The following is a 26,812-nucleotide window of genomic DNA, read 5'->3' as shown; positions in this document are numbered from 1 at the left end:
CTTTTTTAATTATGTATGTGCCTCAAATGAGATATCCTCAGCTTTATTGTGGGTTTACTCTATCTCGGGAGGAAGTGAGTTTTGAACGAAACTATTTCATCACTGCAATTTCAAACATTCTGTAATTACTTGTATGTGTGATGTCTCTTTTTCTAACAATTTAGAAGTTTCCCAAAATATTATAATTTATCATAATATAAATGTGGGTGTGATTAAGCAAATCAAAAGTCAATTTAAGGTGAAACCTACAGCTTTTAGAGGCACTTAAAGGTCACTAAATGATGAATTTTAACAAAACTTGAAATTTAAGAGGACCTGAAAGTACAACTAAAGATGAATTACAACAAAACCTGCAACTTTAAGTAGTACTTAAAGGGAAACAAAAGATTAAAGAAACCTTTAAGTTGCCTTTACAAGTAGAAGTTTTGGCAATTAAAGACGAGTTTACGAGAATAAGGAGGATTCTTAAAGTCAATTAAATGGTTATTTAGGTTTACTTTCATATGATCCTAAAGTGTTCATGAAATGGTTCATAAGGAGACTTTAATTGACTTCTGAAAGTTCAATTAAAGATTCATTTCAGAACTTTCGTATGTCACCTAAAGATGTCTTAAATACTTCTAATGTTAACCTTTAAGTTACCTTTAAGGAAACTTAATTTAGTCATTTCATCCTGTGTAAGAAGAAGAGAGTAAAGGAATAAGGGAAAAAGAGAAGAAGAGAAGATAAGAAGAAGAGAGTAAAGGAATAAGGGAAAAGAGAAGAAGAGAAGATAAGAAGAAGAGAGTAAAGGAATAAGGGAAAAGAGAAGAAGAGAAGATAAGAAGAAGAGAGTAAAGGAATAAGGGAAAAGAGAAGAAGAGAAGATAAGAAGAAGAGAGAAAAGGAATAAGGGAAAAAGAGAAGAAGAGAAGATAAGAAGAAGAGAGAAAAGGAATAAGGGAAAAAGAGAAGAAGAGAAGATAAGAAGAAGAGAGAAAAGGAATAAGGGAAAAGAGAAGAAGACAAGATAAGAAGAAGAGAGAAAAGGAATAAGGGAAAAGATAAGAAGAGAAGATAAGAAGAAGAGAGAAAAGGAATAAGGGAAAAAGAGAAGAAGAGAAGATAAGAAGAAGAGAGTAAAGGAATAAGGGAAAAGAGAAGAAGAGAAGATAAGAAGAAGAGAGAAAAGGAATAAGGGAAAAAGAGAAGAAGAGAAGCAAAGAAGAAGAGCAGAGTGTGTGCTTGAAAGGGGAAGTTAACAAACACTCGGTACTGATTTACTGATAGTACTTACTACTTTAAGATTTTTGTGACTTATTCCCTCAGAATGTGCGCTTTCCAAGTCCATACTACTCCCCACCATTAGTACTCGCCACTGCTTTCAATTGTGACTCAAACAATGCTGACCCAGTGTGTACACAGGAAACTCCTCTGAGTGTTTGGTTGGAGGTATAATATCCAATAAATTTCAAGACAACTACATGTACCGTCACTCTAAGTGCTGGTAGACTTTCAAAATTAAATTGTGCTGGATAAGTATTTTCGTCGGATAAAACAAGATGTGCTTTTCTTACCGCATCGGCAGACAAAAATTGCAAAGAAAAAAAACTCGTTTTTCATTATTTTCTATCGTCTTTGTTGTTTCGAAGAAATCCAATTGGAGCTACACACGTGAATGATATTTATGACCTCAAATACACAAATATGGATTTTTAAGTCTGTGCAGGTATCGTTTCTAATTATCAACAGAGGGAAATTCCATTTTCTTGTCAGGTCTACGCTTAGAGTCGTATTCTTGATTTCGAAGGTCACACAGCAAGTAGAAATAGAAGTTACGCAAATCTATCGTAATTCCTCTTTTTCTCTTTGTCAACAAAAGTGGTAGAGAAATAGTTTCCTTCGTGGGCACAAAGCCCCCGCTGATTTTTTAAAGGTACTTTATTTTAATTACTTATGTATTTGCTTCTCTCTTCTTCAATTATCCATCATACATGTACCTATTCGCCTGTTTACTCAACTTTAAATTTTCCTTTACAAGCAGGTGACGACCTTCCACTTTCGCGTATGCATAATAGATGACACTGGTTATGGTGGCCCGCGACACAATGTGACTGTCAATTACTCGGTCATCGGAGGTAACCTCAAGTATTTCACGTCTCGCTCATGACCCTAAATCAATTGATTGATTCTCCAACGAAGATCAGTCTCGTCTTTTTTTTTTTTTTTGCTTTTTTTTGTTCTTGTTTGCATCAACATATATTTTTTCTTTTAGATCTTCATCCTTGCATAGGTATAGAATGCGAGAAATTTGCTCATTGTGTGGAAATATCTCCATACGAATACACTTGCCAATGTAACACAAGCAATTCTACCCACACAGTAAAATACACGTGCAACTCACAGTTAACCATGTCAATTATTCGGATGCTTCTTTTGTTCACGAAGCTGTTGCAGCTTGGGTTGAAAGCGTTAACACAACTCAGTTTACAGCCTGTGTCACTCGAGCAGGAAGAACTACCCTGCAAACAGTTTTGCTTCGGTTGATTGGATTGCATATCAAGGTGCTCCCACAGGAGGAATTTCTGGTGAAGAACTATTTCCCACTTGGTGAAATGGGGCTATTTGTCAAACAGTTACTATTCCCAGCGTAAGCATCTTATCAAACTTTTTTTACTCTGGTTGCTTTTTCTACTCCATTGATCTAAGGATTAGCTTTGGACAACAAAGAAGCCCCACATTGCCTCATCATTAATTAAATTAATTAATTAAATTGCTTTTTTAGAAAATAGATATGAGAAGTGGAAACTTTATTTTGTAAGAATCTGTAGTACTCATTTGCATTAGTGTAAGGCTTATCCCTGAGAGAATGAAAGATAAAAATAAAAATAGGAAAAGGAGAGGGAGGGGTGGTTAATTGAAAATCTCACACCTATGTACTAGTGGCCCCCAGATTTGACATCCTATTAATGCTGCTCTTCTCACTGCTGCTTTTTACTTCTGTCTACACATTTTACATTATAAACTTAATATATGGTCCCGTGGGAAAAAGTTAGTTTTGTTTTCCCGAGGGACCTTACATTGAGTGCTTTGTTATATATTTAGACTTTCCCTTAAGCAATCATGTGGCAAAACAAACGTGCTGTTGTATTCGGCGCGCGGGCAACAACTACGCAATCGTATTCCAGTCAGGACACATTTGAATTTGATCAGGGGCACGTCACCAAGAATCAACCAAGACTTTCCCTTAAGCAATCATGTGGCAAAACAAACGTGCTGTTGTATTCGGCGCGCGGGCAACAACTACGCAATCGTATTCCAGTCAGGATACATTTGAATTTGATCAGGGGCACGTCACCAAGAATCAACCAATCGCAGTGCTCGTTAAGAAGTAAAGATAAGCGCAATTAAAAAGTAATTTAGATTTTTCTCTCCTGCTATGAAATAAAATTCGCCTGTACCTTTTCAGGACACGGAATTTACTCAGAACTACACAAAACCGCCGATAGTTCTGCTTGCTGCAAAGTATTCCACCAGTGGACAAGACTCTGCCGCTGCAGAATGCGATGGAATAGAAAGTTGGGTAGAGGAAGGGCTATGGCCATTTCATAAAGAGTGAAGAATTTCTACCGCAGATTTCTCTATTACCTTACGTTTATTATCATTATTTTGATTTTAAGTTTTTTCTTTGCAGTTTATTTCCAACACAAGTTTTAGAATGTGTTTCAAAGAACTTTTCATTTAACGCTTTGATCCTCTTACCGTATCGTACGCAGTGTTTCCAGGTAAAGGAGTTTTGACAAATTTTGTAAAATAATAAAAATTACTTTGCTCTCATGTTCAAGTAATCAAAGTTTCATAGGAAGTTTTGACATCTGTTGTCGGGGGGGGGGCAGGAATACCCTCGCCTTTCTGCTGTTAAATTGATTTGGACTTCAGTTAGTGCATGTTTAACTACGAGTAATTAAGTGTTAACAACTGAGTTCAAAACATAAATTGGCCACCGTAAAGGACGAAAAAAGCTGACGTTTGGAGGGTTAGCCCTTCGTCAGAGCGATCGAAATGAATCGCTCTGACGTAGGGCTAACGCTCCAAACGTCAGATTTTTTTACCCTTTACGATGGTCAATGCACGTTTTCAACTCAGTAGTTAACATTAAGTTACCTGCTCTACTCTCCCACCGACGCAGCGCCAGTTTCTTTAGATACTTAACCCCTTTATTCATTTAATTACGAGGTTGTCCTTTATTTTGTGCTTTTTATATGATATTTCTTCTTTGAAAAGCGATAAAAATGATTCCATCCTTGTTAAGCTTGTGTAACTTTCACAGATAAGCTCAAACCTGAAAGCTGACCTCGACCTAGTCGCCCTTTCTGGCTTTCATTTAAGTTTATCAGGGAGCAGGGCTGTTTAGTTAAGGCGATGATATAGCGAGCACGCAGATAACAAATCTGCAACTGATTTCCACCGCGTCACTAACGAACGGATTGTTCCTATGTAAGCAATTTAAAGGTATATCCATCTCTTAACTAGTGCTTTCTCCTGTTTAAATGGTTTAATTCGTCTAAAAGAAATAGTTAGCTGTTGTGCCTTCGCTAACGCGATTTCCGCGTAGGAGCTCAGCATCTAATTTCAAGTCAGTGGCTTGTAAAAGTCTTTCGACGATAGCTGCACTCCTTAAAACATGAACATGTAATTCATTTTAAAGGCTTGGCATATTAACTCCGCCCACGCTCCTTTAAATCGTGACGATGGCGGTTTGCTTCCTGACGCCTATTTACACCTCGTCAGAAAAAAAGGCCGCTAATTAGTAATCATATAAAAGGACCTCTTATTGCAGCGTTTAGATCACCCCTGATGAAGGTACTAGACAGGAGTGTCGAAACGTTGGGTCTATGAATTGTAACTTCTTCCGTTACATTCATTAAATCTGTAAACCAGAGTAGCATCAAACTGTCTTTTAAACCAAATTTTTAATGCGTGTGGATATATGAAAGAAAAACAGAGGCAGCCTTCAAGTAAATCAGCACAGTCATAGTATTCATCTAATTTTACTCACTTCATTTTAGAAGACATATGTCAGGACGATTGGACGTATTACAATGGGTATTGCTATAGAAAAGTCTCGTCTTGTGACTCGTGGGAAAGTAGCCAGGAGACATGTGCTTCCCTGGACGCAAATCTTCCCAGCATACACAGCCAAGAAGAAAATGTATTTGTTCAAAGTCTACACAGTAGTACTCAATCGTGGCTGGGTCTGTCTGATAATTCCACCGAAGATTCGTTCGTTTGGAGCGATGAGACCCCTTTAGACTTCCATTACTGGGCAGAAGGACAACCAAACAATTTGCACGACCAAGACTGTGTTCACACTCTTGGTTTCGTTAATGAGTTTACTTGGAATGACGTAAATTGTACCGACTGCCACAGATTCACTTGGAAGAAAGGTTGGTGTTAACTGGACCAAGAGCCCCTTCCTATATCCCGGTGGGTGCTTGAGTCTTAGCCCTCAATCCCTCTTAAACAAGAAAACCGGTATAAACGGGGTTAAAAAGAGATCTAATGTTACCTTTTTTAGCTCGAAGGAAAGTCATATTGTGCAAACACGGTATATTTTTTAATAAATTGATCAGAATTACTTTTTGTCCAAAATATGTAAAACATATATACTTATTGAAAATCATATATGTGAACTGCGGCTGAAGAAGCGAATATGGAGGCGACCCTCACAGTTATGAACAGAACTTAAGTAGTATAGTAGAAATAAGGCCTGAAAAAAAATTCAGGCCTGTGCGGGCTGTAGAGTGCTGCACCGGTATCGGAGAGGTCATGGGTTCAAATCCCATACAGGCCTGAATTTTTCTTTTCAGACCTTATTATCACTACTACTACTACTGCTACCTAAGTAGTGTTCATAACTGCGAGGATCGCTTTCATATTCATATCTAGTTATTGTACATAGATGCATTGCTTTTGATTAGTATCCTGCCTTATTATTATCTCTTTTCATTCCAGATTACAATGAGTGCCAATATTTCGCTGACTCCTGTCCAGCGGGTGCGACTTGCGTGAACAGCTATGGTTCCTTTACTTGTGTATGCCCCACTGGATATATCTTCGAAGAGGGAGACTGTCTAGGTTTGTGCTCTTTTCTGTATCAGTCGTTAAAACACTAGACTTCGCGTACTTCACTACCACTTTTTTGGGGGTGCTAAGTAGGGAAGTGTTATGGGAAATGAGTCTAAGTTTTTCATCCCTTCGGAATGGTAAGATAAAGTAAAACTAAGGGCTTTGACTAGTTTTCAACACTAGTTGTTGATGTGGCGGTTGGAATGAATACAGTGGGCACATTTTGAGTAATAGTAAACACTAGTTCAAGCAGCATAAATACCCTTTGAGAATATCTAGGTTGAAAGGTCTTCTAGCCGATATAAGAGGCAACATGCCTTTACATAAAAGTTTATCGTTTTCCAATCGTTATATGCCGATGAAAAATTAATAAATTTTATTTATCATACAAACTACTATGTTATACGAGGATTTCCAGCGTTGAGAAAAGCCGTGACAACACAGGTGAAAAAATTTCGTACTTTTTAACGTGTGCTTGATATCGCCAAGCAGCTGATGACACGTCACTCCCCTTCGCGCCACTCGCCCAGATATAAGAATGAACGACGAAGCCTTCACTGTTCTCAATCTAAGGTCGTTTGCACAGTCGGAATTTTTTCAGATTATGGCTGCTAAAACACCGAAAAATCCGTATCGCTTACAGTGTGTGACGTTCAAACTTTTCTAAAAGGGGAAAAAACCAATATATGGAAATAAAAACCGAAAGTTACGTATTCAGTCGCTTTGGAAATAGCATTTCTCGTGGCTAAGGACGAAAATCGAAAATGAAAGATTTGCCACAGGCCGATTTTGGCCGTGTGCCTGAAGGATTTCTCTGTCGGTAAGGACCAAATTACTAACTGAGAATTTTGTGTATTGAAAACTACGCCCATTATTTGGTTTTGTATCGTTTCAACACATTTTTCATCTAAAGCCTTAGCGCCAACGCTCTTTACGATTTTTATTCAGGGACTGGCGATTCTTTTATTTCCATTCATTAATAAACATGACTTTTCTTGTCAAGAAAGAGCTATTGTGTTAATATGATAAACAAAATAATACATGGTTCCTTGCGGGGATGAAATTTCTCTTCTCCTGTTCAACTCGACATCTCACTCGTTCGCAGTGCTCAATCGTGAGCTATCGAGTTGAACACTCGAAGAGAAATTCCATATCTACGCACGCCCATGTATTATTCTCTATATCAGTTAAAGTGTATTTTGCTTCGCTTGTCGCTGTGTTTCTGCAACTTATTTAAATTGTTTCAAACAGATGTAGACGAGTGTCAGTCGGGTTTGTTTTCTTGCCATGCACAAGCCAAGTGTTTGAATACTCAAGGATCGTACGAATGTAGATGCTTACCTGGTTATGCAGGAGATGGCATTTTTGCCTGTGCAGGTAGGAGGAGAACAAAACGAGTCATAACAACGACTTAACAATCTACAACACGCTGCGGCTGAATTCTGTAAGTGTTAGCTCAGATATACAGAATAAGGTCAGTCGTAACTTACACTGCAGTCGGTATAAGAGAGGTGTAAATTCCCTAGTGAAAGGTTGGAGAAATGGTGCTTGGCATTTGATACTTTATCCTCTTAAAATATGACTAAAACTTGACATCCGATTCGCTATAATCTTCGTTTTGCAGACGTGGACGAGTGTCAATCAGGATCTCATTCCTGTCATGCACAAGCTCAGTGCGTGAACATACAAGGCTCCTACGAATGTAGATGTTTATTCGGATATTTGGGGGATGGACGTGCCACGTGTGCAGGTGATTTTGAAATAAATCTTGCCAAAAACCATCACACTACTGTATTCTACACCCGTCGTCACAGACAAGAAACAATGAGCTGAGAAGGCCTTTCATCATTAGATGCCCCTCTTTTAATGATAACTTCTAAAACCTGATCAGAGAGCCCGGTCATACTGAGCGGCTACTTTGGGCAAAACCACGTTCAAACTGATGGGGTGGCATTTATTATATAATCTGTCAAAAACGCTTTCAATGAAAGCATCTGACTCCTTCCCGGTCATCTCCAAATCAGGGGTGCTTGAGTGGGAGGAGACAAAAAAAGGAAAAACATCAACAACAATAAAACCAACACAAATCATTAACAAAACAATAAACAGTCAAAAAAGATAACAAAAAAACAGCAAAAAAGGTACTGACAGCTAAAAATAAAGAAAACAAACAAACAAAGACATAATTCATTTGCAAATGAAGGTACTCGTCCTGTTTTTATTTACGGGAAATCCAACCATGCCATATAAAACACGAGGTAAACGTTCTTTTCTTTCCCTTAAAAAAAGACGACAACAACACAAAAGAAAACAGCATTCCGAGTGAAATAGGAAAGAACGCGATGGACAAAGAGAGAGAAAGGGGAAACGAAATTTTTTTAATTCAATGTACTTGGACACTATATTACATCGATTTTGTCTTGAACAGACATAAACGAGTGTCAACTTGGATCATATTCCTGTCATTCAAATGCCAGATGCATTAATACACAAGGCTTTTACGATTGTGAATGTGTGCATGGATATTCAGGAGATAGTCTATAAACATGCTTAGGTATATATATAAATACTTTTACAGCCATTCAAATTTGAGTAGTACTACACTAGAGTAGGTTAACATACGTTACGATGTAGACTCGTTTCCTCAGATTTTGGCTATTTGTCCCCATTCCTGCCAGCCAAACATGTATAGTTAAAACGGGTTTAACTAAAGGAAAATCCGAAACACTGAAAAACTGAATTTCCCATTGGTTTAAAATCGTCTCTAACTTGTATATTTGAAGTCGACACAATTGGTTTTAGGCAGCTTCTATAATTAAGAAAACAACTTCAAAACCGTGTTTAACAAAACATCTTTAAAACATGTTTGAGCTTTAATTTGGTATGAATGGTTTTAAAAGTATATATAGTCATTATTTGGAATCTGGCTGTTATCTCTTGTTTTCTGACTTCGTTTTTAAAGATACGTCTGGAAAAGCATGCAGTAACGGAAATGGCTACATGAAATGGCGAGATGGCGAAAATTCGTCAAAATCGTCAAATCTGCCGGGCTGATTTCGCTTTGACGAATTTGACTGAAATTCGTAGAAATCGTCAGTTAGGGCGATTAGGTTGGACTCAATCATTAGAAAAATGAAATGAAATTTAAATCTAACCTCGACAGATACAAACGAGTGTATAACGGGATCATATTCTTGCGCTTCAAACGCCAATCGGCTCGTATGACTGTGAGTGTGAGCATGGATTTCAAGGAAGTGATCGGTATTGTTCAGGTAAGATGTGGAATATAAATTACATGTTTAAGAACCAGGCCCACGGAAATGTTTAACTCCTATCACTATTCGCTGAATTCAATGCTCCCATTTACTGTAAGACCACATTTCAACACGCTCTTCAATTCCTGTATTCACCAGCTACTTGTCCACAATGACAGCTGTCTTCAAGTGGACTTCATGGATTTTTCTGCGTTTAGCTTCAAAAATTAATTGCATATAGACCTATGCTTCACCTACTGAAATATTAACTCTACCAAGTACTATTCCATTAACCCTTTTTCCACATGGAACAAAAACTGCTGCTGTTCTGCCCTTGGCAACTAAGCGATGCCTATGAGGAAAACTCCTGACACCTCGATAGAAATTCAGGTGGAATGTTAGCCAAGCTAACACAATAACTTAGCGCTACTTCTGCTAACACAATAACTTAGCGCTACTTCTGTTAACCGTTGTAAGAAAAGCGCACAAACGCACACTCACAATAAGAAAGACACTAATTTCTCTAGAAAGATTGTTTTTGCGAGTGATTAAGTCGGACATGTACTGACCCTTTAACAGATGTGAACGAGTGTCAAACGGGATCATATTCATGCCATTCAAACGCTCGGTGTGTCAACACAATTGGCTCATATGTCTGCATTTGTTTGCCTGGATATCAGGGGAATGGATGGCGTTATTGCAATAGCGAAGGTAGAACTAGAAAAATTCCTATGTCTATCTTTCTTGCTATCTGTCTATCTATTTATATCTAACCACACGTCATCTAGACATTTAATAATCTATACAATTATCTCTATGTTTGTAATTAGATGAAATACACACGCACTTTCATTGGTTCATGAAGTTGATCAAATGTACGGCGGGATGATTTCAGTTACAGATAACAGATCTTGTAGTTCTTAACTTGTTGTCTTAAAAAATATTTGTGAGGATCAAAACAATGAGGGAACATTTGATATTTTCTCCGATTAGCCGTCGGTGTTCGCAAATGAGCCCGCGGTCATCCCTATCCACCGACCAAGCGCATGGACCTTGACATTGTTGATCTGCACCGATAGATTTGTCTTCTCGGATTGTGTGGGCAGTTTTGGTGTACACCTTCGTGGTTGTCCTTCGGGAAAAAATACGTACGCTCGCTAATTTCATCAAAATCCTAGCAAACTATATCTCAAAAGAAAGCTTAATAACTGCAGAATATGATAAAAATACAATTTAAGCAAATTTTCTATTAAAGAAGTGTCAGGTGCCGGTAAGGGGTGAAACGTGCGAAGGTTCTTCTATTGAATTTAACGGGTATCGGATACCGCAGCACGAGCAAAATGGCTGCAGTCTTATTCACAAGGCATCAATCAACGAAAGTATATCAGGCTTTTTCGATATTAGTTGTCTAGATATCGACATCTAAGGTTGGAGTAGCTAAAAATATGCGAGGTGTGTTGCGTAAATGGACGCCACGGGACAAATATTTTAAATATCAAAATTTCCCAACACTATTTCCTTGCCATTATTCCTAGAATGTTTCTGCGAAAATTTGACGAAAATCGATCAAATATATGTACTCAATAGATTCGCTCGAAGTGGTTGTATTCCTTCCAAAATCCAATGCGAGATTTTAGTTCATAAAGATTCGCAAACAACTCGTGCCACGCCAAAAGATTATCTCGCCTCCTGAACCCGCAAACCAATAAGACAATGGGACCTCCTGGCGTCAATGACGATGGATCAAGATTTCCCGGGAAAACAAACCCATTGCAGACAGCTTTTTTTTTTTCTCGATCGCTCAGTGGAGCATTGAGGAGGACGACGCAATAACGAGCAGAGTTGCCAAAGGCAAAGGCAAAAACCCGCGGCAAAAAACCGCAAAATGCGCTGTGGGGTAACACAACGAATCGGCAGAAAACTTTCAAAATTACGATTCGAGGCGACCGTTAACCTTTTTTGTGTGGAGGCTGGTACTTGCATGAAGAAAAGCAAACCTACTTTTTAACATTATTATTTTTTTTTACTCTAGACTCTCTTTCGCCTTTGATTTTTCCATGAGTAAAGATCTTTCCATAAACGAATAGCTTTCAAGAGTGGCCGTCACTCTTTAGCTTTCACCTTCCTGATTTCTTAAGTTTTGTTTGAAAATACGTTTTTCTAAATAACTCGGGTGCTTTTATAGACTTCAGACATTTACTTATAAAAACGTTAGGTTGAATGTTAGAATTCAGCTTAGTTAAATTAGAGAAAAATCGATCTGTTTTCAGCCTCTGAAAGTGGAAAGTGACCTAAACCTTTCCGAGCAGAAGCTTCGTATACCAGCTCGAATACGTGTCAATTAGGCAGTTGGTGGGAGATCTGTTTACTGGTATGTTTTCGCCTCGGCATGAAATTTTCGCAGAATTCCATTCAGCTTAACAAGACTTATAAAGTGAGGATAACAATTTTATTTTTAGCTTTTCTAGCCACTGATCAAACTTCTTCAGAACCCAAGAGGTCTTTTTCTTTTTCTTTTTTTTTGGCGGAATAAGCCTCTTACCTCTTTCCCTGGCTCTGAAGATTGATAATTTCCTACTTTGACCAGCTCTTATGGTTTTTTAAGGCTATTGTGCATCCTTATTTGTTTAATTTACATCTGTATTTAACTATGAACCTTAGCAATTAATGGTTCGAAACAAAGAATTCCACACATACAAAAATAAATGCCTTTTAGACTACCAAAGGTATCTTTTATTCAGGTATTATATTAAATTTATCATAATACCACGGAGGGCACATCCATCCGTTTAGTGGGTAGAGGACATAGCTACGGCCATGTAGAAGCTTACCACAATAGGCGGTGGGTTACAGTTTGCGATGATCACTGGACAAGAAACGAAGCCAAAGTGGTTTGTCATCCGCTTGGCTATTTTGGTGCAGGCCTGGCTCTTCGGAGCGCTGCATGCGGTGAGGGGTCTGGTCCAATCTGGATAGATAATGTTCACTGCCAAGGTGAAGAGGAATTTTTACCTTATTGCAGAAGCAATAATTGGGGAAACCATGACTGTAACCATAGAGAGGATGCTAGTGTGGATTGTATACCACTCCCATAATGAGCTTATGTCACGGCATTTTCACAGAACGGTATAAAAAAAAGGCTGTCTTATGCGGGCACGTCTTGGAACGAAAACCACGCCAATTTCGCCTTTCTTTTGCTGTATTCCAGTATTCCAATCTCTCCTTCCCTTACCTTGCAGATCTCACTATCCTTTGCCAATTTTTCACACTTTCAACTTGGAGAGGTGCGGAAAAAATTGGCATGAGAGCTGAATTTTTTTGTAATTTTCGTGTGTATCAAAGGTTATCAGTCTTCTGATTCTTTCCCCTTTAAAGAAGCCTTCGTGAAAAGAGTTTGAAATCTAAGACGGTGAGGAGGCAGAATCCAAGCGAGTAATGGGCTCCTGGGTTTGTAACACCTGATTAAGCTGCACAAATGGTATATGTGTCAGCCATTTTGCATGGCTGACACTTACAGCTTGATAGAGGAGCAATCTTACTTATTGTAGTGTTTTCCTTGTTGTGAATTTCAGTAAGGTCGACAGTAGCAGCAGATTAACACAAAGAGAGATTATCTCGTAGTTTTGCTTTAAATTCTTACTGCGCATGATCTTCCCTGTGATTAGCTTACTCAATCGCACTAGTCACGTACAACGAACTAAACTATAAATCCAAATTGCAATTTCATTAATCAATTTATGTCCTGTCTTTTTTTCGTTAATCTCGGGTGCATAATTAACAAAAACTGACGAAAAACGACCGTAATTTTTTGATGAAATTATAGCGCTTTCTTCAACCCAAATTAGTAACAGTATTTTTTTCAAAATTTTTCTTAGAGGAGAGACGAGCCAGTGGCAACAATAATGCGGTTCTGTATTGTAATTGCAGCGTGCTACTTTAATGAAATTTTCGCTCAAGAATGCAAAAAGGATGAGCATGTCATTTTGAGCATGATGCTTCGAAGGCACACCTTCAAAACGATGAAATCATGGATTGCGGCTGTATGTAATCAGGCGTGTAACGATGATTTCCGATGTCACAGCTTCAACTATGTCATTTCTTAGGAACTATGTGAACAAAATAGCCGGACTAAGGAGGCCAGACCAGAGAACTTTTTCCTAAATTCTGAGAGATATTATGTCAAAAGTAATAAGAAAAGAGGTGATTTAAAGCATAGAAAACCCTCAGCAATGAAGTGAAACCCATCTGAACAATAATGGCTCTGTAGAAAAGTAAGACCATAGGTGAATGAAGTGAAATTGGTCTAAATTTATACTTTGAAGTTATTCCCACATTTAAGTCAGAAGGCACTTTCCAACCCGAAAGCCTTTTTCCATCGAGAAACATAATAAACAAAAGTGAATTTTTTTTTTCCTTCACGTGCGCGCTGTAATAAGACGGAAACCCGCAACGAAGTTCATGACGTCAAAACTTACCTTCTCTCGAGCACATACATAGATTTAGTTTTATTTTTATTAGGCAAATGGAAATTAGAATTGCTCTCTGAAGAAAATGTTTTTCGACCTCAGTTCCTCTTGGTTCCATTCCGGAATTTCCAGCGGAAACATGTGAGGAGATATAACGAAGCGAAGAGGGAGTAACGACCAGCGGCGGGTACTGGCTTTTTTCCATCACAACGGGAAAAACAGTTCTTGTTTCTTGCAATATGGAAAGAGAGGGTGGCAAAACTGAAGCCTTGTTGTTCTCGTAGTTTACGTGGATGCGAAAATTTTTATTCTTATGATGTAGAGCTAAAGTTATTGATTTGTTATGCATTGTTTGTCTCCTTTCAATGACATAACCATCAAATATAGCGGTAAATATCATGTTATTTTCTCATTGGTCCTTGCCTGTATTACATCAGTTGTAAAATTTGGGCACACCTTACCCAAGTAAGGATACGGTAGACCTTCGGAGGGCAATTTTTTTGGTTTTGCTTGTTTTTTTTTTTTTTTTTTTTTTCACCAATTATTCCGCCCGACAAGTGTCCATGGCCAACTAGAACCTGTCAATACGAATTAGAGATACTTTTTGCGGCGAAGCATCCTATAAACGGTAGCTCTTCAATTTCAATCGCGTAAACATTTCCTGATTTCAATCGCACGTCAGATCTCTGCAATCGGTTTGGGCGTAAAACTGGACGAAAGTCCGAGAAAGATAGCCTAGCCGAGAAGAAATTCGACATGAAAAGGTGAAAAAAGGCCGCTGAAACAGACAAAGGTTTGTGGTTTCAGGAATTTTGGCTGATCGTGGTGGTTCAAAAGGTAATGGGGCATCAGGCGGAGGTGGTGTGTACTCTGGGGGACGTAGTGGTACCCAAGCGAAACAAGCTGGAGGTGGAGGAGGCTTGTACTGTAATGGTAAAGATTGTTCCGGTTTGACTGGTGGGAACTCGAATGATGATGGCGTTGTGCAAATTTTGGAATTGATGAGCTGAATTAAAAAAACTGAATATCAAATAATTCATTTGGTTTTTTCAAACAGTTGCTTTGTGTACCAACAAATGATTGTTTCAGGTGTGATTGCAAGGTTTTTCTCTATATCCCAGTCTAGTTCCCAGGTTCAGTATCTGATTTCAAATCTCATCGATTTTAATCCTACTTTTGGGGAGGAAGAATCGCCTTTAGGCCTCTCGGAAACAGATTACGAGGGTAATAAGAAGTCTACTTTTTGAAATATTAATAGCACCATTATTTAGGTGAACAATACTGAACTGTAAATGTTATAATGAACAGCCTGATATAATCACTGATGTACTGCGCCTTATAAGATATTCTGGACAATTAGACTTGACCTGTAAACCGTAGTTAATTTACTGAATACATCGAGGTTCTGTCCATTAATTAATTAGAGAAAGGACCTCGCAGTTTTATCTTCTAATAGTTTATTATCAGTAGGTTATGAGATCATTTCGTTCAAAGAAATTTAGCCGACATCGATCTGTATAAATCTGCGGATTGACCAATCATTCTCAGAAAATATGGCTATTTCGTGTTGTTGGCTATTGTTTGATTATTGGAAGCCTTGACAGCGACGAAACTTTAAGAAAGAAAAAGATTATTCTGAAACGTACAACGAAAACTAATCAAACACCTGTTTACAAACACACGTGGAAGTGAAACTAAGAAATTAAAGTGTGCGATGTGGCTTGATTCCCTGAACAAAGTTATAAACAGTTCCCACTTTTAAGGGTGCATACCGGATATATAAGGTTTCAGGTTAGTTATTTTGAAAGTTTACTTGAAACAGTACAGCTTTAGGCGCATTTTTCGCAGCACATTTGACTGGTGACTTATTTTACACTTTCTTACACTGTTCTATTTCAGAGGGCCTGTCGAGTTTACCAAATTAATATTCCTGACCTTTAGGACCATAAGGGAAATGAAGTTTTAAGCACTAATTTTTTATCATGAAAAAGCTTATGTAAGTTACTGATCTTACGTACTAGTCAGGGGATGTAATGGTGACTTGCGCGATCAAAACTTAACTCTGTACCTTACTTTCTTCAGAAGAATGTTTTCTTTTTCTTTTGCTTCTTTTTTTGTTCGAAGAGATGGGGACATAAAAGAAACCAACCTGAAATTCTTGGCTGCATTTCAATGAAACTGTTTGTTGTTTTTATGGTATCGAGAAAATATGTCTCAAGTCTCTGTCACTCTAACACATTCAGAAGAAATTTAATGATTGTAATGGGTTATACACGACTTCTTTAAAATAAATAAAATGTATAAAATAGAGAGAAGCAGTATAGCATCTAAAGGCTAAGATGTTTGCAGAATGCACCTGATGTCAAAAATTCTCTTTTATCTTTTTTCTTTTGATCTAAGTGATCTGACAAATGTTGAAAAGGATCTCAATAACATATCAGTGCTTCCTCCTGGGAGAGATGGAAAAGTCTAATCTTCTTTTGTCTTCTGTATTTACCTCGTAAAAGTTCGCGTAATTCAATTATACACATTGATATCGGATTGAATTAATAGTCAAGAAGAGACGATTGCATTCCACAGAGACAAATTTTAAGAAAATGACTGTTTACAAACATAGATTCTACTTACCTCTAAGTTACGGTAATGTTGCCCTTTAACGGTGAGAAAGTCGCCGTTCAAGAGCATGCATATCTATTTTTCAACGGAAAGAAAACATCCTACTTGGACAATTATATTGGATGCTGCAACACACACATGGACATAAACTGGACGATAAAGGAGTAAGTTATTTGTATATCTCAGCTGGTTGAACAACAGACAAAGCTGCATCTTAAGTGTTACTCTCGTCATCCTTTTTCCTTTTTTATCTTTATTATTGGTGAACAATTGCGAGCATAATAAAAAAAAATATATATAATTCCCTCGGTTATGATTGGCTTTAAAAAACTCCTATTTTTCCAATAATTCAATGGCCAAGTTTTATGGAAGGTTTATTATCAGACATTAGTGAGCCAGTCACATTCAAAGTCTTCGTTTAAATCAATGAATCACAACTTTGGTTTCAATCACTATAACAACAGACTCCTAAATTGGGGCTTTCCTCAAAATAGAGATTTTTTTCCCTTGAACAGTGGCAATATCCTTTAGAACACTAGTGTCATTCTGTTAACGCAAATTTTCCCTTTCTGTCATAACTTGGGCATACTCTTTTTCTCGGAAATTATAATTTTTATGATTAATTGGTGATAAGACTTCGTGTTGTCCAATTCGGTCTGAGATCATACTCGTGTTAAACTAATCGGACCCACGCTGCGCAGTCGTCCGATTTTGTCACCACTCGTATGATTACTGGCTGAATTGGACTCCGCTAGGCCTTAGTACCATTACTAATCGATAAACGTACCTTAATCCTTTATCACGTCCAAATAAACCTCTGTTTTATTTATTTTGAATTACTTCAAATTCTTCTCACAGAAAAAGGACGAGCTAGTGGTAATGATGACGCGATTCTGTAATTTAGTTGCACTGTTCTGCGTTTATGAAGTTCTCGCTCAACAGTTATATTTATATAGTTAGGTAGATATACCTACCTTTCCTTTTCTCATAGAAAAAGCTGTTGACAGAATAAATGAAAGGGACAATCTTCAAAAGAAGAGTACAATAGCTGCTGTCAAAATTTCCAAAATCTTTGTTGCATATTTCAATGGTACTAATAAAAAAACAACAATTTAAGAAAAGCTGTATTCATGGCTAAGATAGTGCTGAATATAGCTAAAAGTTCAAATATATATATATATATATGTATAAACATATATATATCTTTTGAAATTCCTGTTAATGGCTTGAGATTTCAGTTTTTAAGGTGCTTATTACGAAAAAAAGTACTAGGTAATTCCAGCATAAACAAGGAAACATACTCCGCCGTTATTGTTCATCTTCCATAAAATATGTTCGTTTTGCGATGTTTAGCTTTGTTCTTGGTTTGTGACCCTGCCGGCGTGGAAATTGTATGATATTTCACGGTCAAAATTCCTTTTAATGAAGCCATGAAGTTGCAGCTTTTAGTTTACAAGTACAGACTTTCTTACGACATAGCTCAACAGACTCGGGAAATAAATACAAATCCTCCAATCAACCCCGACTTCTGACGATCGTATCGTTGTTCTTGCAAAACCGGTTTTTCTGGAGATAAACAAACTTGCACAGGTAATAGAGAAATGATTAACTCACATTTTTCATTGGAAGCACTACCACCTCATATGATCAATTCGAAAATGAACTAAGACGTCTAATCTTTCCTCAGGCAAGGTCACTTTACAATTCAAGAATTGAAACGTGTGACAATTCCAGAACTACTTTTAGGGCCTCTTTAAATGGAGTTGAGGGACCCCATGTAAAAGAGGTAACCGGCTCAGCCATATTCGTTTCCAGACAATCTTACAACCTCGGGATCCCGGGGTGAAGTTTTTAGAGGTTGTCAGAGCGATTGCAAATGTAACATAAAAGCGACCCCGCCTGAGCTGTTTACTCCACTTTAAACGTTTACATGACTAATTACGACCCTGGCTGCCAGGGTTACCCTACTTAGCACACCAGGCAAACCACCTAGGCGGGTGAAGCAAATTATGCGTTCTTGGCTACTCTGAAGAGGTTTCCCACTTTAATATCAAAGAAAACAAAGCCTTAAACGATAAAAAGGAAGTGAAGAGAAAGAAAAGCGTAGCAGATTTCGTGGATTTATAATGCTGATAAGACCGAGTGGAATACAATTCGGTCTGCAATTATATCAGTAATTTCCAAAACTGGACGACACAAAGTCCTCTTACCAATTAATCAAAGTTAAGACGCAATTTGAGAAAGAAACTAGACATCCGTTATATTTTTTCATAAAAAAAGACAAGCAACAGCAACAACAGTTAACTCAGCGAAATGCGAGACAGTAGCGCACGTACATGACGCGTTCTGTCGACCTACACAGGCATAGCGTATTAATTTTCCCTTTTATTGCCCTAGTACACTGTCCAACTACAAGTGCTAAAATCGGGCTAGTGAAAAACAATCACGTTTAAAAATTTTGTTATGGTTATGACTGAAAGTGTAATTTTGGTGCTATCCACTCATCGTCAAATGAATCAGTAATTGGCCTAGCTTGTATTGTTATCATTATCGTAAACTTTTTGCTACTTTGGTATTTAAGGAGTGATGCGGTCAGTACGTAAGGTACAATTGATGATTTTTTATAATACCCTCTGTCTAAGTTATTTTATTCTCAATTTTATCCGTATTATCATCATTATCATTATCATTTTCACTATTATGACTCTCCAAGATTTTGACGAGTGCAGAGCTTCTATTAGGGTGTGTAGTAACGTCAATGCCAAATGCCGGAATACTTATCGCTGTTCCTGTAAATCTGTTTTTTTTAACTGGAAATGGAATTACATGCACAGGTAAACAATCCTAACGACCCTATTCGTATCGTTGACTGGATTTGAATCTCATAACAGATTGTCACACTTGAGTTCTTTACATGCATACACGGCTACTCACCGTGATTCTAAAACTACTGAACGCGATGCCATGGGGAAAAATTGACTCATATTTACGATTTTCCTTTGAAAGTTACAAAATTTGTCACAAAAGGAAGCAAAAAAAAATTCGCCTTCCTCTGAGGAAGTGAGCCCTTGTTATAATTTCCTAGAATAGTCTAAGGAAAAAGAGGATCCTAATATCTTCTTTTTTCACAGATATCGACGCATGTGCCGCTTCTCCATCTTTGTGTGATACCAACGCCGTTTGTCATAACACCCCAGGCTCTTATCGTTGTGCCTGAAAAACTGGATTTTTTGGAAATGGACAAACTTGTGAACGTAAGAATGTTTGGATTATGAGGGAGGGCTCATCTTTCCAGACAAATAGGCAAACAGACAGAAGGAATAATTGCTTGACTGACAGACTTCCCAGCTGATTAACTTATTATTTTTTAACATTTTGATGTCAATTTACATTTTTAATTGTTTTTTAATTTAAAGTAGAAGATCTAATTTCTTTTTACTTCTTTTGCGAGAACGCTTCGGCAACATACAGACCTTCACTGTTCCGCGGACCACCCGCTATCTCATCAAAGCCTGGGGAGCTCGGGGAGGAACACATTCATACGATTATGGATACCTTCCAGGAACATATTATGGCGGAAAAGGAGCGTTTATAGGAGAGAAGTTCACACTGAATAATGGAATATCGCTGTGGACAAAGAGGAGGAGATTCAGTGGAGGTTGAAGGCGTACAAGGTACAAGCCAGACCGTAGCTCAACTTGGAAAATCTGTGGAGGACAATGCTGGCACTGGAGGAGGGGGAGGAAGCTTTGTTTACACTACAGATAATGTCCTGTTGCTGGCTGCCGGAGGAGGAGGGGGTGCTTCGGGTGGGTATAATGGTGTGGATGGTCAGGCGGGATCAAGTGGCATCAGTTGTGAGGGGAAAGCTTCGTCACAAGTTCTTAATGGAGGTACAGATGGGCAGCCAGGTGAATGCAATAGCGAGGGCGCTAGCTACCATGGAGGAGTGGGTGCCGGTTGGTTTGGTCAAGGTTGTGCCCGACTAGGCCCCTCCCATGGGGAAAGAGGTGGATCACGTGCTCAAGGCTGGATCGGAGGTCAAGCCGGAAATATGGATAGCGGTAATAATAGGGGCCCTGCACCAGGAGTAGTTGGTGGGTTTGGAGGTGGGAGAGGTGGTTCAGAAGATAATGGGGCATCAGGCGGAGGTGGTGGATACTCTGGGAGGGGCAGTGGTACTCATAATCACCAAGCCGGAGGTGGAGGAGGCTCGTATTACAGTGGTGAAGATTGTTTAGGTTTGTCTGGTGGGAACATAAACGATGACTGTGCTGTGCAAATTAATGAATGGCTGAGCTGAGTTCAAAACTAGTTGGCTATCATATTTGGTTTTCTGAAACACATTCTTTGCATAGCAGAAAACAGTAGTCATAGTAGTAATTGGAACAGTTGATCTAACTTCCAGTCTAGTTCCTGTTTTCATATTTGTTTCAGATTTCAAATCACCTCTCAATTTTACACCTTTAGGCCCCTCAGAGAGCTTTTCAAAGAACTGTTTTATTGACTGATTTATACCAGTTATAGATAAAACCTGGGAGATTTTCTGTTAATGTTTAAATCGATTAAAAAAAAATAACCTTGCAGAGTGTGTTCGTGTTGTTTACCAAAACATACTGTAACATATTTTAACATATTTGCGTGTCCCTTTTAGCGACAAATTACCGCTATAACGACGAGAATGCCAAATTATATTCGCTCATTTTGAACTTCTCCACTTTGTATATGGTTTGTAACCTGATTAAATGAAAATTATCGAAGAAGCGCTTGTTCATGACCGTCTACCTAGTAAGTCATGCAAACGTTACGATGCAACGATTCAGGAAAACTGAGGATCTTTTCGCTACCAATTGTTTTAAAACTGAAAACCCTTTATGAAGGAGGTAAATAAAAGAAGTTTTAGACAAAGTTTTACACAAAATTAGCTTCCGGTGAGTAAATATTAAGTCGTATAAGAAGCCATCGTTGAACGAGATTCAGTATATATGGGGAGCTGTTTGTGCCAAAAATATCAATCGCTAGGAATAAAACTCAATATTTAGTGCCAAAATATCAATCGCTAGAGCTAACAACAAATCGTGATCGTAAATCAATTTAGCTTCCGTTCAAAAATGGTCAGTCGTTAGTGGTGGACCTCAATAGTTTATGTTATTGCGCCAAACGTCGTCATAGGACTCCAATTAAAATCGCTAATTATAAATCACTGGTGTTCCGATCGATAGCCAAATATCAGTCATAGGTTTAATTGTCAGTCGATAGTGTAAAACCTTTATGGCTTGTGTTATTTTCAAAATACAGCGATTGTAATGATGACAATCGTCTGTGATACCACCGATCGTTTGTGATAATTAGTTGGAAATCCCTACCGCAAAACTTCAATCGATAGTGTTTCCAGCCTTCCGCTTAAGAAAAGATGAACCATTCAAATCTTGCTAACTTTCTTGAAATATGATAAGGGGCATTGAAATCCTAGAACATATTTTCAATAGTAATTGTTTTTAATAAATCATTATTGGAAAACTTTTGTAAATCGGAAAAACAAATATAAATACAAAACCTTTTGCTGTTCATTTACGCAAAATGTACATTCATTTACGTCAACAGTTGAAACTATACGGCAAATATACATTCATTAGCACTTCAAAGAAATTCATGAACGCGAACGAACTTTCAATAACGCTATTTGACCTATTCTGTTACAAACCACGTTGATTTCATTGCGATCTGAGGACATCTTTCGAGCATTTTTCTAATTTTATTACACACAGGCTTTATATGAAGTTACAGTGTAAGGTTTACGCCGGCCAGTTTAGTCCTAATTCTGCGTTGTCCATAGCTATAGCCTTTCACAAATGATGTGAAAGCCGTTTGATGTGGAAAGAAGTTAAATGAAGCATGTGTTGTACTTTCTCTCCATCTAAATAAAAATAACATGGAACGACGAGAAACCACAAAAACGATCTTAAACCACCTAAAAGCATTTTAAACTACCTGAAACCACCTAAAAACAGACAAATCATCTTAAACCACGTAAATTAACACAGGAAAAAATATCTGATTCCCAAATTGGGAATTTCTAAGAAATTCCCAAAGTTAAATCCCAATAACGGGTATTGCATGGGAATTTGCATGAAATTCCCAAAGTAAAAACCCAGCATTGGGTATTACGTGGGAAAGTATATGCCAAGATTGGGAATTAGTTAGGATTTTGTTACAGGAAAAAGTACAAATTCTCAAAATTGGGAATAATAAAGAAACTCCCAATGTAAAACCCAATATTGGTTATTACATGAAAAGCAGTGTACCAATCTTGGGAATTTAGTGGGACTTTTATGACTATTTCCCAAACTGAAACCCCAATCCTGGGTATTACACAAGAATTTCAATAAATTTCCCATTGTTAAAACCCAACATTGGGAATAGTGTTGCAGACTTTGGTAAATTGGTGGAAACTTCTGCCCAAAAGATCAATTTCAAATTGGGAACTTTGCAAAAGGTAAAAAAGGAAGAGTTTATTTCAAAATTCCAAAACTGGCAATTTCTCAAACTTGTAAAAAAGCAACTTTGCTAAAATGATATTGTTTTGGAAAAAAATATGGGTGAAGCATTAGGTTTCGAGACAACTTCCCCAAATGTTATTATAGGTTGTTGGACTGCTTCTATTTCATTACACTTTACTCCAACAATAAAAGGCAATAGTGGAGAAGGAGACATCCAAAGCGCCTGAGCACCATACTAGGGATACTCCCAGTGAGTTCAGTATCATTCAATGTTAAAATGCACAATTTCTATACTTTCCTCTAAGAGGTTTATGTCCAACAGCTGGGAAATGCATCAGTACGTGTACAGAAATGCATGGCAATTACAATGTGTTTGCATGTTTGGAACTTGACTTGACTTGACTTGACTATGACATAAAAATCAAGAGAGTTCCAAATTATAACATTGTTTGAAATTTAAAACCCTGAAAAATGATATGTTGACTTATTGAAGAATGTCTTGGGCATATCAAAATCATGGTCAAGTCATTTGCCAATACATTTTTTGCTGTGTAAACTGTAAAACGTATGTACCCAGATCTGTATTCTTATCATCAGTTATTAAAAGTTAATACCTGTACCAAGATGATGACTGATTGCCTGAACATGAATCCTTTCAAGGAAACAGCAGCAATGTCCCTTAGAGTTCTTTAAACATTCGTCCATTACTCTGCCAATTTCTTGCAGATCTGCCAAGTATACTTTTGAAGTGTATTTGCTGAGGGCGTGTACCTTCACGAACTCAGAGACCTGATTGCCTACCCCAACGAGGATGGGGTATATAAAACTGCACCTGGACAGTTTGAGTCCTTTCCTGAACTGCTAACACCACTGCTCTCCATGGGTCTGGGTCATCACCCTTTGTGAGTAACCTATCACCCACTTCAGGATAACAGGGAACAATAACACTGGAGAGTGGAAAGCACTGTCTCTGAAAGTCGATACAAATGTAAATGCTTGGATCATTAAGATTTTCTGGATCTGGAAAAAGCATAACCTTCCGCTGGATTTTAGAAGAATGGACAATCTTTTTAGTACTTGATGGCCTTACTAAGGCTCCCTTGCTCTATTGGTGGAGTTGCTTTTCAGAGTTATAGATCATTGCCTGGAAGCAATCTCCAACAACAAATAAATGATATTCGTGGCTTACGTTTGTCCTTAGCAGCTGAGTAATAGTTAAAACACATTCATCGCCATCTTCAGCAGAAACAAACATGTTTTCACCTACTCTATAAAGCATTCCTTTGTTGCCATTAACACTGGTGAAATAGATACTACGACATTCTTGTGCCACAACACTAAGGCTTTCACCGGTTATACCTTGATCCCGGCCAAATTGAGCAAGGATGGAATTCCTTTGCACTTCTTCAAACAAATGAACAGGTTTTGATGCTCCAACTAGTATACCGTTAATTTTGGCCAGGTGATTAGCTTCATCACTGAAATATTGTTTGGCATTTTCCAATTCAGCTAGAGATCCATAGTGTGCCTCCTTTGGATAAGAAACAGTTTCTGCAAAAGAGTTTCCTTGCGCTTTCAAGGAAGAACGCACCTTAAGAACTTCTCTGCGCAACCCTGCCCTCGCAAAAGTTATTTCAATGTTTTTGAAGTTGGTTGATATTGCAATATAGCGACCAACTGCACGCTCAAAGTTGTAGCACCAAAAGTTATCTGGAGGACCAAAGTTTATCACATCCTCTTTAATGTGTGTCAGGTTATGATTGACAGCATGACAGTAAGTTAATCCCTGGCTTTCTTCAAGTAGAATATTATATCTTAAAACAGCTTCGTGAAAAATTGCTGTGGAGTCAATGGTCCACCCATTTCTTCCCTGACAATACAGATACTCAACAATTCTTGCTAAACATTCCCAGATTTCAAAATGTTCTTCCGAAACAAGGCCTCCCAAAACTACTTCCGAGATGGGGATTGCAAACTTTTTAAAGTCTTTAGCTTTCCAGTACCCTATTCTTGAAAGCCTGCTCGGATATCGAGAAGAAAGAAATTCTGCAGTCCAGGGCACTTTAAATAGTCTTTCTTGAAGTACTTTCTGATCCAAAAGTTGATTAGATAGAGGGAAATTAAGGTTATTTCTTACAACTCCAAGAGCAACCGTGTGCATAACATCAAAAACACAGTGTTTGCGGTAATCAAAACCATATAATGCATGGAGACGATGAAGCACAGACAAACCAGTAAATCCTGATTCTTTTGCCATTTCCTGAACTACAGTTCTTCTTTCTTCCTGTTCAATTAATTGCAATGTTTCAAGTTCATCAAGAATGTTTCTTTTTGGCCATGGATACCTTGTCGATTTTCAGTAATTTCCATAGTAATAGTGATTACAACCAGGGTCCAAGATACTTCCACATTTGCAGCGTCGACAAGGGTTTTTTCCACAGAAAATTCCCTTACAAACCTCACAAATAGCAGCATGGTCCCCAGTAACACACAAAATAAGATGCCTTAATTTTGCAGGCCCAGAAGGGAAGTTAGGCAATGTAAAGCTATAATTATCAACTGCGATGCCATCCATCTTCAATTTCATCAAGAAGAGGTGACAAAAATGGATCCAGAGATATCAGCCTTCTTTCTGGCAGCAAGTACGCAGGCACAAAACCGACAACAAATATCTCAGATTGTTTTTGTCTGTCTTCCTTGGACATATTAGCTATCTGAACTTCAATAGCTCCAGAGCCATGATTGTATTTACCATCAAATGGCTGAAATCCATCCCAATGAAGAATGTACGCTAAGTTTCTTGGATCTCCAGTTGCTTTCTGGATAACATGGGGGAAAGTGACTGCACAGGATAAACTGGTTACCAGCTTTTGTCCATCATTTCCATCAGGAGAAGAATTGATATCCTGGACTGAGACAACCCCACCACAATTATCACATTTGGCAGGTAATTGCCACTCTTCCTCAGGATTCCAAAACCACTGAAGCTCTGAGAAACGTCTTCCATCCCATATCTCACTTTTGCATGTGAAACCCCAACCATCTTGATTTTCTTGTCCAAGCCAATGATCCTTTTCAAACCAGTGGGACAGCATTTTTTTGCAAAACATAGGATCACTTGCCCAGAGGTTAATCTTAGGACCTAAGCCAAGATAGTAGTAAGGAATAGTTCCCTTTTTGTTACAGTGAGGACATAAATCATCTTCTGATGACATTAAACCAAAGTGAAATCTGTGGCTCTCATCAAGGCAAATTATGTACTTTTTAGCATCCCTGTAGCTGACAGAATGCAAAAGTACCTCTGCATCTTTCCAACATTTTGGCCACAAATGTTGATACTGCTCACTAAATCCCATCAGGAATAGTTTCTTTCCCCAGTCCAAGATATGATCAAATCCAATGTTTGACAATTTTAGTTCAAGCTGCAATTGTAGAGCATCAAGAATTACATCTATTATTTGCTCAGTTATTGTTCTGGTTGGGTCTACATCACCTGCATGAACATGTAATTCATTCGATTCGTTTTCTTCAGGAGTACCAGAATCGAGACTATCCACGAATGTGTCTGAGTAATCAAACATCTCTTGATCTTCGTCCACGGCTTCTAAAACTTCACTAGATGATGACTCCTCAAGGCCTTCTATTTCCTCTTCGTGCAAGCCTAAATTTCCAGTTACCCTTGAACTGCTATGTTCACGCTTACGATGTCTGAATGCGGTCGCTCTTGAGACAGGCATACCGTTGCAATCGTTGCAAGCACAATGAACATGATCTGACTGGGAATCCTAGCAGATACAAATACAAATTTCCCAGGTTGTATCCGCACAAAACGCCATAATTTGTCAAATCTCGAGTTTTCCTTGATTGC

At 38.1% G+C, this 26,812-nt stretch overlaps 1 pseudogene; it reads left to right on the top strand.

The window, feature by feature from the left end:
• The first annotated feature begins 11 nt into the window (after window positions 1–11).
• Window positions 12–20,747, top strand: LOC149052441 (uncharacterized; annotated as a pseudogene).
• Window positions 20,748–26,812: the final 6,065 nt, after the last annotated feature.

The sequence above is a fragment of the Pocillopora damicornis genome, chromosome 1 (genome assembly GCF_964200805.1).
Source record: "Pocillopora damicornis chromosome 1, jaPocDami1.2, whole genome shotgun sequence".
In the NCBI taxonomy this organism is placed as follows: domain Eukaryota; kingdom Metazoa; phylum Cnidaria; class Anthozoa; order Scleractinia; family Pocilloporidae; genus Pocillopora; species Pocillopora damicornis.
Note: the sequence above shows the minus strand (reverse complement) of the source record. Positions and strands in the feature narration are given on the sequence as shown.